We start from the raw sequence: 14,756 nt of genomic DNA on the forward strand, positions 1-14,756 counted from the left end.
TGTGTACTGACACTTGGTTTCTGTATATAAAAGTTATCATGCACACTCTTTTTAAGAAGCTAACATAATCACATCTTAAATTCATATCATGATATGTTCTCTATATTTTCATGCGACCATCTCATGATGCTACTGCTAGTAGTTCAACAGACTTACTGTAGTCTTTGATCGAAGAGCATAGTATGGGTGTATGATATTGTTTTGTGCAGAGAACAAATAACCAGACAGGTGGCTAGCTTCCACTATAACCTTCAATACAAAATAAAAATAATTTAGTCAGGATTTGATAGTGGTGCATGTGACAAAATAGTTCCCAAGCTAATGTGGTGACTATGCTTTCCTTACCCCCTAAACTTCTGTATTTTCCTTTACTCCAAAGACCATTGATGCTCTACTTGAACTTCAATCTCTAGAATACCAATCAACACTAAATCAAAACAACTCCAAAAGACAGCTCCAAAGAAATTTCCAATGACTACTTACCTCCATTGGAATGTAAGACCTAGTGCAGCCGTAGTAACGTAGTACACATCGAGGCTGAGAAGGAAACCACGAACCCAATCGGATTTTTTTGAATGGTGGGCTAGTCTGTTAGCAGATCAGATTCTCTGTCGTCATCTTGGGCTCCCAATCAGCCATATATGGCTAGCTGGCCCCTGATTGATCCTGATTGAGTCTGATTGATAGTTATAAGGATAGCTAGAGATATGAGGGGATCCTGATTGGCTCCATTACTATAGATAGGGATATGAGGAGATCTGATTGGTTCTGTTTCTATAAACCACACAGATCTCCTCCCTACATATATGTAACCTCAGCTCTCTCATCTAATCATCAAATATACAACAGTTCATCTGCTTTCATAGTCAAAAACATACATATAATGTATGAACTATGTTTATTAAACATGGAATCAAAAGCATAAACCTAGATTAATAAGTGTTGAATTTGTATGGAATACTATGAATTCTGTTGGGGCTGATATTAGTGGGTCACTGCTCTTTGTTTGTTTGTATTTGTGGTCTGTAACTTGGGGGTTTCTTTTCCCCCACCTCTTTCTTCTCAAAGCAATGATATGTAGCTCTCATGCGTATTCAAGAAAAAAGTACTGGATTTGTGCATTCTGTGATAGTTATAACTGAAGTTTGGAACTACATCAATATTTTGTAAAATAAAAGGATGTTTTTGTAAAAAAAAAAAATTGGTATTACTTAACCATAACAAATAAGTTTGATGCTACCATTATTTTCAAACTGTTTATTTTTACCAAGCATAGACTTATCACGATTAGTTTGTTATCAACTATGTTTAGAATGAATCAAAACAAAGAAAATAAGCAACATATTTTTTACTGCACAAAAGAAGCAGAATTCGATGATGTTATTAAAATAAAATAATGATTGCAGAGAAGGGAGGAGCAAAGCACCGTTGCATTGATAAGGAAAGCAGCAACAGGATATGTCTTCAGTCTGAATGGAGGAGCAGAATATATAGTGCCAAGAAATAGGCCAAGGCAGTATAGAAAGGTAATGAGAAGTCCAAAATTTTATAGAACAATTGAAAAACCTGTAGCTCCAAACAATATCACCAACAACCATGCTGACTGAACTGAAGGATCACAAGCAGCAATGGGTACTCTTCAATAGCAAAAAATCAGAAATGTTTGAGGCCTCTGCTGTTGTATGACACTTGAACATGGAGAGTCGCATACCCATGCAATGGCCACCTTTAGTTAATTTCACCTACAATGGCCACTGGGTGCCTCCACACGTCAGAAAATCACCTCCTTATATCTCATCATCACATATCCCCAGTTTAGGATTTCATGATGCAAGCACATATATTTAGGTGACCATTAAAATAGTAGTAGCATCCAGTAAACTTAAACTGACTAATTGAGGTGACCAACAACAAGAGAACTGATGCTCTAAAAAGTCAATGGCTACTGCATCACTTGTTAAAATGGAAGCACTCAAGACACAAGGAGACACATTGTTTCCCTTTTCAGATGATAGGTTAGGAATCTGAAACCACAAAAAACATGATTTAATGGAGCAACCCATCATTCATGGTTTCAGCAAATCAGCACCCTGTGTAGGCAAGCACATGTATTTATTCTACTTGTGTGATGTTTCAGCAATCCAGACCATTGTACTTTTGTGTAGGCAAGCACAAATATTTATCTACTTCTGTGATGGTACAAGCCACACCATTGTACTTTATTTTGCCAAATATTATATTAGGAATAAGAATCAAGAAGACAATAAAATGGTTATGACTGCAAAGAGTAGGGAGACATGCAAGGAGGGGAAGGAACATGTATAGGATGCATCGGAGAGGGAACTTCTATATACATTCAGTTAGAATCATCGAAACAACAAAAGAGCAACACACTGTTACCTTTCAAACAAATCAGTAAAAGAGGTGGACGGGGAAGACAAGGGGCTGCCGAACAGGGAAGCCAGGAAGCCATCGAGGCAGCGTTCAGGCCAGCCGTGGAGGATGGGCTGATGGGGCGGCTGCGGGTGAAGGGGCCACAGCAGGAGACGAAAGGATCCTACAGGGGCCATCAGACGCGTCACGCTTTGCAGGGATGGTCGACATTGTTTTTTCAAGCCTGCTCTTCACCATCTTCAACTTCTCCCCTCTCGTCGGCGGCAGCAACCATCAACTCGTCGAATTTGTCACTCTTTCCCAAGATTATCTCAATCCGTGGAATTTGAGGTTCACGTTAGTTCAACCCTTAGGAAAAGAATTGCATACAGTTTATAGATAGAATGACCAAACTGACAAACACCGCAAGTAGATAGTCCAGAAGTGTTAAAGTAGTAGTAGGGAAGTCCCTATATAAATCGTTCACATGTCGGCGATACGAAAAACTCCCTGCATACAAAAGGAGACATTGAGAACTCTTTGTGTGTGTGGTAGTGAAAGTGAAGAGAGGAGCTCTACATGATCTCCGCTAGCAGTTTGAACCGCTTGAGTACATCAGCGTGCACCTCATGCTCACTCTCGCTATCAACAATAGAATGGTAAACCAAGATGAAAGAACTTGCTAGCCAAGGCATCACAACAAAGCAACTTTTTATTAGCTAGGTGAAAGGGGAACTACTAAATTTAACACAGGTAAGCGCAACATCATATTTTCATTAGAAAAAGGTGGTTATGTCTAATTTATACTTTCAATACAAGAGATGTATGGTCCTACAAACATCGTCCTCAGGTTCAAATTCAGTCGCAAGGCAAATGAAGAACAGCCTTAAATCAGGGTATAACATCAACAGGACATGCAAAGTAGCACAAAAGAACAAACACTTGTCTGAAATAACAAGGTTGGCGAATTAACACACATCAACAGAATACACTGCAGATCCTGTATTTCTCATGGAAACTGATTATTTTATAGGTGATAGACCTCGGGGAAAGAAAGAAAGATAAAAACATAGCCCAGAGATCAATACCTTCTCATCTAGTTCATGGATGAAACTTTCTGTAGGACTGAGTACTCTTCCAAAAGGTAGAGGGAATTCTATACCTCCCCACCTGCACAATTGATAAGAGTAAATCCAACAATGACAACAAAAAATGGTATCCCTGGGAAATCTGATTCACTTCTTGAAGTTTTTGAAGGCTGTTGTGTCATCTAGTTCTCCTCTGATGTCCAGAGGATATGGCTCCCCGTTGACCATGGCGAACGGATTCATCTCAAGAAATGAGAAATCCGTATGGAGATGGAGCATAATTATTATAAACATGGCAAATAAGAAAATATAGTGACATGAAAAATTTCTTAATTCACTACAGCAGGCAAATAAACATTCCCAAATCTGTGGAAGACAACAAATACTCCTTTAATGAAGTCACCAAATTTTCTGTGTGCCTGATCAGTAAATAAGGAGTGCCTCCAATGTGAGAAATGAGTTAACATGGAGGCATTGAGGTTAGAACTAAGGAGGAGAGCAACAAGTACCTTGAAAGGGAATTAGGCTTACACCTAGTTCCTATATAATTTTGGTGGTTGAATTGCCCAACACAAATCTTTGGACTAACTAGTTTGCTCTAGTTAATAAGTTATACAGGTGTCAAAGGTTCACATCAAGCCAATTAAAAGGACCAAAGTTGGGTTCAAATAGAGAGCTAAAGGCAACCGAAGGCACCTCTGGTCTGAGGGCACCGGACTGTCCGGTGTACACCGGACAGTGTCCGGTGCACCACCGGACATGTCCGGTGCACCAGAGGACTCCAACTTCGAACTGCTCACCTTCGGGAAATTCCAGGGGCGACTCCGCTATAATTCACCGGACTGTCCGGTGTACACCGGACATGTCCGGTGCTCCAAGGAAGGGCGGCCTCCGGAACTCGCCAGCCTCGGGTTTTCACTTCTGCTGCTCCGCTAAAATTCACCGGACTGTCCGGTGTACACCGGACTGTCCGGTGCAACCTCGGGGCAACGGCTACTTCGCGCCAACGGTCACCTGCAGGCGCATTTAATGCGCGACAGAAGCGCGCAGTCGTCAGGCACGCGGGAGCAGGCGCACCGGACACTCTACAGTGCATGTCCGGTGCGCCACCGGACATCAAGGCGGGCCCAGAAGTCAGAACTCCAACGGTCAATTTCCAACGACACTGGTGACGTGGCTGGGGCACCGGACTGTCCGGTGTGCACCGGACTGTCCGGTGCGCCATCGAACAGACGGCCTCCACCAACGGTCATGTTTGGTGGTTGGGGCTATAAATACCCCAACCACCCCACCATTCATTGCATCCAAGTTTTCCACCTCTCAACCACTTACAAGAGCTAGGCATTCAATTCTAGACACACCCGAAGAGATCAAATCCTCTCCAACTCCACACAAGTCTTTAGTGATTAGCGAGAGAGATTTGCCGTGTTCTTTTGAGCTCTTGCGCTTGGATTGCTTCTTTTCTTTCTCACTTGCTCTTGTGATCAACACTCAATTGTAATCAAGGCAAGAGGCACCAATTGTGTGGTGGCCCTTGCGGGGAAGTTTTGTTCCCGGCTTTGATTTGAGAAAGAGAAGCTCACTCGGTCCGAGGGACCGTTTGAGAGAGGGAAAAGGGTTGAAAGAGACCCGGCCTTTGTGGCCTCCTCAACGGGGAGTAGGTTTGCAAGAACCGAACCTCGGTAAAACAAATCCGCGTGTCACACTCTTATTTGCTTGTGATTTGTTTTGCACCCTCTCTCGTGGACTCGTTTATATTTCTAACGCTAACTCGGCTTGTAGTTGTGTTTATATTTGTAAATTTCAGTTTCGCCCTATTCACCCCCCCTCTAGGCGACTATCAATTGGTATCGGAGCCCGGTGCTTCATTAGAGCCTAACCGCTCGAAGTGATGTCGGGAGATCACGCCAAGAAGGAGATGGAGACTGGCGAAAAGCCCACTACAAGCCACGGGAGCACTTCATCGGAAGAGTCCCGCACCAAGAGGAAGGAGAAGACGAAGGACTCCTCCAAACGGAAGGAGAAAAGATCTTCCTCTTCTCACCACAAAGAGAAGAAGGAAAAATCTTCTTCTCACAAGTCGCATCGGAAAGGCGACAAGCACAAGAGGATGAGGAAAGTGGTCTACTACGAGACCGACACTTCATCAACATCAACCTCCGACTCCGATGCGCCCTCCATAACTTCTAAACGCCAAGAGCGTAAGAAGTTTAGTAAGATCCCCTTACACTATCCTCGTACATCTAGACATACTCCATTACTTTCCGTTCCATTAGGCAAACCGCCAACCTTTGACGGTGAAGATTATGCTAGGTGGAGTGATTTAATGAAATTTCATCTAACCTCACTCCACAAAAGTATATGGAATGTTGTTGAGTTTGGAGCACAGGTACCATCGGTAGGGGATGAGGATTATGATGAGGATGAGGTTGCCCAAATCGAGCACTTCAACTCCCAAGCCACAACCATACTCTTGGCATCTCTAAATAGAGAGGAATACAACAAGGTGCAAGGATTGAAGAATGCAAAGGAAATTTGGGACCTCCTCAAGACCGCGCACGAGGGTGATGAACTAACAAAGATCACCAAGCGGGAAACGATCGAGGGGGAGCTTGGTCGCTTTCGACTTCGTCAAGGGGAAGAGCCACAAGACATGTACAACCGGCTCAAGACTTTGGTGAACCAAGTGCGCAACCTCGGGAGCAAGAAGTGGGATGACCACGAGGTGGTTAAGGTTATTCTTAGATCACTCATTTTCCTTAACCCCACTCAAGTTCAATTAATTCGTGGTAATCCTAGATATACTCAAATGACCCCCGAGGAAGTTATCGGGAATTTTGTGAGCTTTGAATGTATGATCAAGGGCTCAAAGAAGATCAACGAGCTTGATGAATCCTCCACGCCCGAAGCACAACCGGTGGCATTCAAGGCGACGGAGGAGAAGAAGGAGGAGTCTACATCGAGTAGACAACCAATTGACGCCTCCAAGCTCGACAATGAGGAGATGGCTTTAATCATCAAAAGCTTTCGCCAAATCCTCAAGCAACGGAAGGGGAAGGATTACAAATCCCGTTCCAAGAAGGTTTGCTATAAGTGTGGTAAGCCCGGTCATTTCATTGCAAAATGTCCTATATCTAGTGACAGTGACAGGGGCGACGACAAGAAGGGAAAGAGGAGAGAAAAGAAGAGGTACTACAAGAAGAAGGGCGGCGATGCCCATGTTTACCGGGAATGGGACTCGGACGAGAGCTCCACCGACTCCTCCTCCGACGAGGACGCCGCCAACATCGCCGTCACTAAGGGACTCCTCTTCCCAAACGTCGGCCACAAGTGCCTCATGGCAAAGGACGGCAAAAAGAAGAAGGTTAAATCTAAATCCTCCACTAAATATGAATCCTCTAGTGATGATAATGCTAGTGATGAGGAGAATAATTTGCGTACCCTTTTTGCCGATCTTAACATGCAACAAAAGGAAAAATTAAATGAATTAATTAGTGCCATCCATGAGAAGGATGATCTCTTGGACTCCCAAGAGGACTTCCTAATCAAGGAAAACAAAAAGCATGTTAAGGTTAAAAATGCTTATGCTCAACAAGTTGAAAAATATGAAAAATTGTCTAGTGAGCTAAGCACTTGCCATGAGACTATAGACAACCTTAGAAATGAAAAAGCTAGATTAATTGCTAAGATTGATTCTCATGTTTGTGTTGCTTCAATTCCCAATCTTAGAAATGATAATGATGATTTGCTTGCTAAGATTAAGAAATTGAATGATTCTCTTGCTAGCCTTAGAGTAGAAAATGAAAATTTGATTGCTAAGGCTAAAGATTTTGATGTTTGCAATACTACTATTTCCAACCTTAGAACTAAGAATGATATGTTGCATGCTAAGGTTGTAGAATTAAAATCTTGCAAACCCTCTACATCTACCGTTGAGCACACTTCTATTTGCACTAGATGTAGAGATGTTGATATCAATGCTATTCATGATCACATGGCTTTAATTAAACAAAAAAATGATCATATAGCGATATTAGATGCTAAAATTGCCGAGCATAACTTAGAAAATGAAAAGTTTAAATTTGCTAGAAGTATGCTCTATAATGGGAGATGCCCTGGCATCAAGGATGGCATTGGCTTCCAAAGGGGAGACAATGTCAAACTTAATGCCCCTCCAAAGAACTTATCCAACTTTGTTAAGGGCAAGGCTCCCATGCCTCAGGATAACGAGGGTTACATTTTATACCCTGCCGGCTATCCTGAAGACAAAATTAGGAGAACTCATTCTAGGAAGTCTCACTCTGGCCCTAACCATGCTTTTATGTATAAGGGTGAGACATCTAGCTCTAGGCAACCAACCCATGCCAAGTTGCCTAGAAAGAAAACTCCTAATGCATCAAATGATCATGCTATTTCATTTAAAACTTTTGATGCTTCTTATGTGCTTACTAGCAAATCCGGCAAGGTAGTTGCCAAATTTGTTGGGGGCAAACACAAGGGGTCAAAGACTTGTGTTTGGGTACCCAAAGTTCTTGTGTCTAATGCCAAAGGACCCAAAACCGTTTGGGTACCTAAAGTCAAGAACTAAAATTGTTTTGTAGGTTTATGCATCCGGGGGCTCAAGTTGGATACTCGACAGCGGGTGCACAAACCACATGACAGGGGAGAAGAAGATGTTCTCCTCATATGAGAAAAACCAAGATCCCCAAAGAGCGATCACATTCGGGGATGGAAATCAAGGTTTGGTCAAAGGTTTGGGTAAAATTGCTATTTCACCTGACCATTCCATTTCCAATGTTTTTCTTGTTGATTCATTAGATTACAATTTGCTTTCCGTTTCTCAATTATGTCAAATGGGCTACAACTGTCTATTCACTGATGTAGGTGTCACTGTCTTTAGAAGAAGTGATGATTCAATAGCATTTAAGGGAGTGTTAGAAGGTCAGCTATACTTGGTAGATTTTGATAGAGCTGAACTCGACACCTGCTTAATTGCTAAGACTAACATGGGTTGGCTCTGGCACCGCCGACTAGCCCATGTTGGGATGAAGAATCTTCATAAGCTTCTAAAGGGAGAACACATTTTAGGATTAACAAATGTTCATTTTGAGAAAGACAGGATTTGTAGCACATGCCAAGCTGGGAAGCAAGTTGGAACCCAACATCCACACAAGAACATCATGACGACCGACAGGCCGCTTGAGCTACTCCACATGGATTTATTCGGCCCGATTGCTTACATAAGCATCGGCGGGAGTAAGTATTGTCTTGTAATAGTGGATGATTATTCTCGCTTCACTTGGGTGTTCTTTTTGCAAGACAAATCTCATACCCAAGAAACCTTAAAGGGATTCTTAAGACGAGCTCAAAATGAGTTCGGCTTAAGGATCAAGAAAATTAGAAGCGACAATGGGACGGAGTTCAAGAACTCTCAAATTGAAGGCTTCCTTGAGGAGGGGGGCATCAAGCATGAGTTCTCTTCTCCCTACACCCCACAACAAAATGGTGTAGTAGAGAGGAAGAATCGAACTCTATTGGACATGGCAAGAACCATGCTTGATGAGTACAAGACTTCGGATCGGTTTTGGGCCGAGGCGGTCAACACCGCTTGCTACGCCATCAACCGGTTGTATCTACACTGAATCCTCAAGAAGACGTCCTATGAACTCCTAACCGGTAAAAAGCCAAATATTTCATATTTTAGAGTTTTTGGTAGCAAATGTTTTATACTTGTTAAAAGAGGTAGAAAATCTAAATTTGCTCCTAAAACTGTAGAAGGTTTTTTACTAGGATATGACTCAAACACAAGGGCATATAGAGTCTTTAACAAGTCCTCAGGACTTGTTGAAGTTTCTTGTGACGTTGTGTTTGATGAGACTAACGGCTCTCAAGTAGAGCAAGTTGATCTTGATGAGATAGGTGAAGAACAGGCTCCATGCATAGCGCTAAGGAACATGTCCATTGGGGATGTGTGTCCTAAGGAATCCGAAGAGCCTCCACATGCACAAGATCAACCATCCTCCTCCACGCTAGCATCTCCACCGACTCAAAATAAGGATGAAGCTCAACTTGATGAAGTAGAAGATCAAGCAAATGAGCCACCTCAAGATGACGGCAATGATCAAGGGGGAGATGCAAATGATCAAGACAAGGAGGATGAAGAGCAAAGGCCGCCACACCCAAGAGTCCACCAAGCAATCCAACGAGATCACCCCGTCGACACCATCCTTGGCGACATTCATAAGGGGGTAACTACTAGATCTCGTATTGCACATTTTTGTGAACATTATTCGTTTGTTTCCTCTATTGAGCCACACAGGGTAGAGGAAGCACTACAAGATTCGGATTGGGTGGTGGCGATGCAAGAGGAGCTCAACAACTTCACTAGAAATGAGGTATGGCATTTAGTTCCACGTCCTAACCAAAATGTTGTAGGAACCAAATGGGTCTTCCGCAACAAGCAAGATGAGCATGGTGTGGTGACAAGGAACAAAGCTCGACTTGTGGCCAAGGGATACTCCCAAGTCGAAGGTTTGGATTTTGGTGAAACCTATGCACCCGTAGCTAGGCTTGAGTCAATTCGCATATTATTAGCCTATGCTACTTACCATGGCTTTAAGCTTTATCAAATGGACGTGAAAAGTGCCTTCCTCAATGGACCAATCAAAGAAGAGGTCTATGTTGAGCAACCTCCCGGCTTTGAAGACAGTGAGTATCCTAACCATGTCTATAAGCTCTCTAAGGCGCTTTATGGGCTCAAGCAAGCCCCAAGAGCATGGTATGAATGCCTTAGAGATTTCCTTATTGCTAATGGCTTCAAAGTCGGAAAAGCCGATCCTACACTCTTTACTAAAACTCTTGAAAATGACTTGTTTGTATGCCAAATTTATGTTGATGATATTATATTTGGGTCTACTAACGAGTCTACATGTGAAGAGTTTAGTAGGATTATGACACAGAAATTTGAGATGTCTATGATGGGGGAGTTGAAGTATTTCTTAGGATTCCAAGTAAAGCAACTCCAAGAGGGCACCTTCATTAGCCAAACGAAGTACACTCAAGACATTCTAAACAAGTTTGGGATGAAGGATGCCAAGCCCATCAAGACACCCATGGGAACCAATGGGCATCTCGACCTCGACACGGGAGGTAAGTCCGTGGATCAAAAGGTATACCGGTCGATGATTGGTTCATTGCTTTATTTATGTGCATCTCGACCGGACATTATGCTTTCCGTTTGCATGTGTGCAAGATTCCAAGCCGACGCTAAGGAATCACACCTTACGGCCGTAAAACGAATCTTGAGATATTTGGCTTATACACCTAAGTTTGGGCTTTGGTACCCTCGGGGATCCACATTTGATTTGATTGGTTATTCGGATGCCGATTGGGCGGGGTGCAAAATCAATAGGAAGAGCACATCGGGGACTTGCCAGTTCTTGGGAAGATCCTTGGTGTCTTGGGCTTCAAAGAAGCAAAATTCGGTCGCTCTTTCCACCGCCGAAGCCGAGTACATTGCCGCAGGCCATTGTTGCGCGCAATTACTTTGGATGAGGCAAACCCTGCGGGACTACGGTTACAAATTAACCAAAGTCCCTTTGCTATGTGATAATGAGAGTGCAATCAAAATGGCCGACAATCCCGTCGAGCATAGCCGCACTAAGCACATAGCCATTCGGTATCATTTTCTTAGGGATCACCAACAAAAGGGGGATATTGAGATTTCATACATTAATACTAAAGATCAATTAGCCGATATCTTTACCAAGCCTCTTGATGAACAAACTTTTACCAAACTTAGGCATGAGCTCAATATTCTTGATTCACGCAACTTCTTTTGCTAGATTGCACACATAGCTCATTTATATACCTTTGATCATATCTCTTTTATATGCTATGACTAATGTGTTTTCAAGTCTATTTCAAACCAAGTCATAGGTGTATTGAAAGGGAATTGGAGTCTTCGGCGAAGACAAAGGCTTCCACTCCGTAACTCATCCTTCGCCGTAGCTCCAAGAGACTCTCCATCCTTGGGGGAGAAAGCAAAAGGACTTCATCTTTGGTATAATCTTAACTCATTTATTTATAACCAAAGAGGAAGGGATTTCTTCAGGGCTCTAATGATTCCATTTTTGGCGATTCATGCCAAAGGGGGAGAGATTATGAGCCCAAAGCAAAAGGACCGCACCACACCACCAATTTCAAAAAAAACTTAGTGTTAAATATTTTTAATTGGTATCCTATTATGTTCAAAAGGGGGAGAAAGGAGTATTTCAAAATGATATATCAAAACCCTTTTGAACACTAAGAGGAGGATCTCATTTAGGGGGAGTTTTGTTTTAGTCAAAGGAGAAGCATTTGAAACAGGGGGAGAAAATTTCAAATCTTGAAAATGCTTTGCAAAATCCTATTCATTTACCTTTGACCATTTGCAAAAGAACTTTGAAAAGGATTTACAAAAAAGTTTGCAAAAACAAAACATGTGGTGCAAGCATGGTCCAAAATGTTAAATAAGAAAGAAACAATCCATGCATATCTTGTAAGTATTTATATTGGCTCAATTCCAAGCAACCTTTGCACTTACATCATACAAACTAGTTCAATTATGCACTTCTATATTTGCTTTGGTTGGTGTTGGCATCAATCACCAAAAAGGGGGAGATTGAAAGGGAATTAGGCTTACACCTAGTTCCTATATAATTTTGGTGGTTGAATTGCCCAACACAAATCTTTGGACTAACTAGTTTGCTCTAGTTAATAAGTTATACAGGTGTCAAAGGTTCACATCAAGCCAATTAAAAGGACCAAAGTTGGGTTCAAATAGAGAGCTAAAGGCAACCGAAGGCACCTCTGGTCTGAGGGCACCGGACTGTCCGGTGTACACCGGACAGTGTCCGGTGCACCACCGGACATGTCCGGTGCACCAGAGGACTCCAACTTCGAACTGCTCACCTTCGGGAAATTCCAGGGGCGACTCCGCTATAATTCACCGGACTGTCCGGTGTACACCGGACATGTCCGGTGCTCCAAGGAAGGGCGGCCTCCGGAACTCGCCAGCCTCGGGTTTTCACTTCTGCTGCTCCGCTAAAATTCACCGGACTGTCCGGTGTACACCGGACTGTCCGGTGCAACCTCGGGGCAACGGCTACTTCGCGCCAACGGTCACCTGCAGGCGCATTTAATGCGCGACAGAAGCGCGCAGTCGTCAGGCACGCGGGAGCAGGCGCACCGGACACTCTACAGTGCATGTCCGGTGCGCCACCGGACATCAAGGCGGGCCCAGAAGTCAGAACTCCAACGGTCAATTTCCAACGACACTGGTGACGTGGCTGGGGCACCGGACTGTCCGGTGTGCACCGGACTGTCCGGTGCGCCATCGAACAGACAGCCTCCACCAACGGTCATGTTTGGTGGTTGGGGCTATAAATACCCCAACCACCCCACCATTCATTGCATCCAAGTTTTCCACCTCTCAACCACTTACAAGAGCTAGGCATTCAATTCTAGACACACCCGAAGAGATCAAATCCTCTCCAACTCCACACAAGTCTTTAGTGATTAGCGAGAGAGATTTGTCGTGTTCTTTTGAGCTCTTGCGCTTGGATTGCTTCTTTTCTTTCTCACTTGCTCTTGTGATCAACACTCAATTGTAATCAAGGCAAGAGGCACCAATTGTGTGGTGGCCCTTGCGGGGAAGTTTTGTTCCCGGCTTTGATTTGAGAAAGAGAAGCTCACTCGGTCCGAGGGACCGTTTGAGAGAGGGAAAAGGGTTGAAAGAGACCCGGCCTTTGTGGCCTCCTCAACGGGGAGTAGGTTTGCAAGAACCGAACCTCGGTAAAACAAATCCGCGTGTCACACTCTTATTTGCTTGCGATTTGTTTTGCACCCTCTCTCACGGACTCGTTTATATTTCTAACGCTAACCCGGCTTGTAGTTGTGTTTATATTTGTAAATTTCAGTTTCGCCCTATTCACCCCCCCTCTAGGCGACTATCATACCTCCAATGGATGGGTTGCAATCAAAGGAGCACATGAATTAGACGTCGTTGGCTTCTCAGTAGGAAGAAAAATAGTCTTAACCTTGTCCCAGTTCTCCTCGATTTCAATCCCTCCAACACTCTGAGAAGCTGATAATGTTGCCCAACCTCTCTGAAATAATCGAAAGGTAGTACTCTTGATCATGTGGCACAAATGGCTCGACGATGAAGGTCATGATTTAAGCCTTGCAACCACCCATCTCAACCTAAAAATCAATGAATCACAGGAAACAGAATCAAGTAATGTAGCATGTCTCAAGGACAAGTTTTTTTTTCACACAAGCAGATGTTATACCTCAATCCCCAGCCGCTCCTTGATAAACTCCTTGACTTGATCGAAATCCAAGTTGAGAGCCACGAGATCACTCTTCTCAGGCTTCCCGAACAGCATATCAGGCCTTGCGGAGCAAACCAGGGCGTGTAGAGTTAAGGTGGCGGAGATCGAGGTTAGAGACGATCCCCACTAACTGGTGCGCCTGTCGCCGCTATGCGTCCGCCAAGAGGGCCTCCCTGTGCGGGTGCTTCACGAGACGCGCCAGCATTGCTTGCCCCGCATCATCGAGGTCGAGCTTTCGCGACGCCGCGGCAGCCGCCCCTGCCCCGAGCAGCGACGTAAACACAAGGGGCGATTCGAGGAATAAGAATAACATGGCGAGCGCGTCGATCAGGGAGAACGCCACCAGCACCTAGATCGCGTGGCGACGGATGCATAGAGCGCAAGCCCCAACATCCTCCGCATTGCACCGGGCGCCACAGTCCCCCGTGACGTGATCCCTAACCCTAGGAGGAGGAGGCGGGTGGCGGACAAAGGAGTGCGGAAGGCGAGGCACGTGAGGAAGTTGTGTCGGGACCCCGCTCAGAGCGCAACAGTTGTGAGGAGCAGATGCGAGTGGCAGCGGTGGCCCAGCTCTGGTCAAATTAGTTGAGGAGGGGGCAGGAAATGGACATGGCAAGACCACAGGAGCGGCATCGGCACCCGCCTCCTCGTCCTCGCCCCAACCTTTGATTCCTGCAGTCCTCCCGCCAAAGGAGCCCGCTGGCGTCATATTCCTCCCCACGACGTAAATAGACTCTTAGCGGATGAGGCAAGCAAGCGACGGTGAAGAGGAGAGGTCGGTCACGGAGGCCACCGTCAGGTGCACAGGCGGAGGGGGCGGCTGGCGGAGTCCGACCAGGGGCGGTGGAAGCGAGGAGAGGAGGACAGAGAGGCCTGAATCTTGGGGACGACGCGGGGAGGAAGGCTGGTGGAGTCGGCCTAG

Source organism: Zea mays, chromosome 5 (genome assembly GCF_902167145.1).
Source record: "Zea mays cultivar B73 chromosome 5, Zm-B73-REFERENCE-NAM-5.0, whole genome shotgun sequence".
NCBI lineage: Eukaryota > Viridiplantae > Streptophyta > Magnoliopsida > Poales > Poaceae > Zea > Zea mays.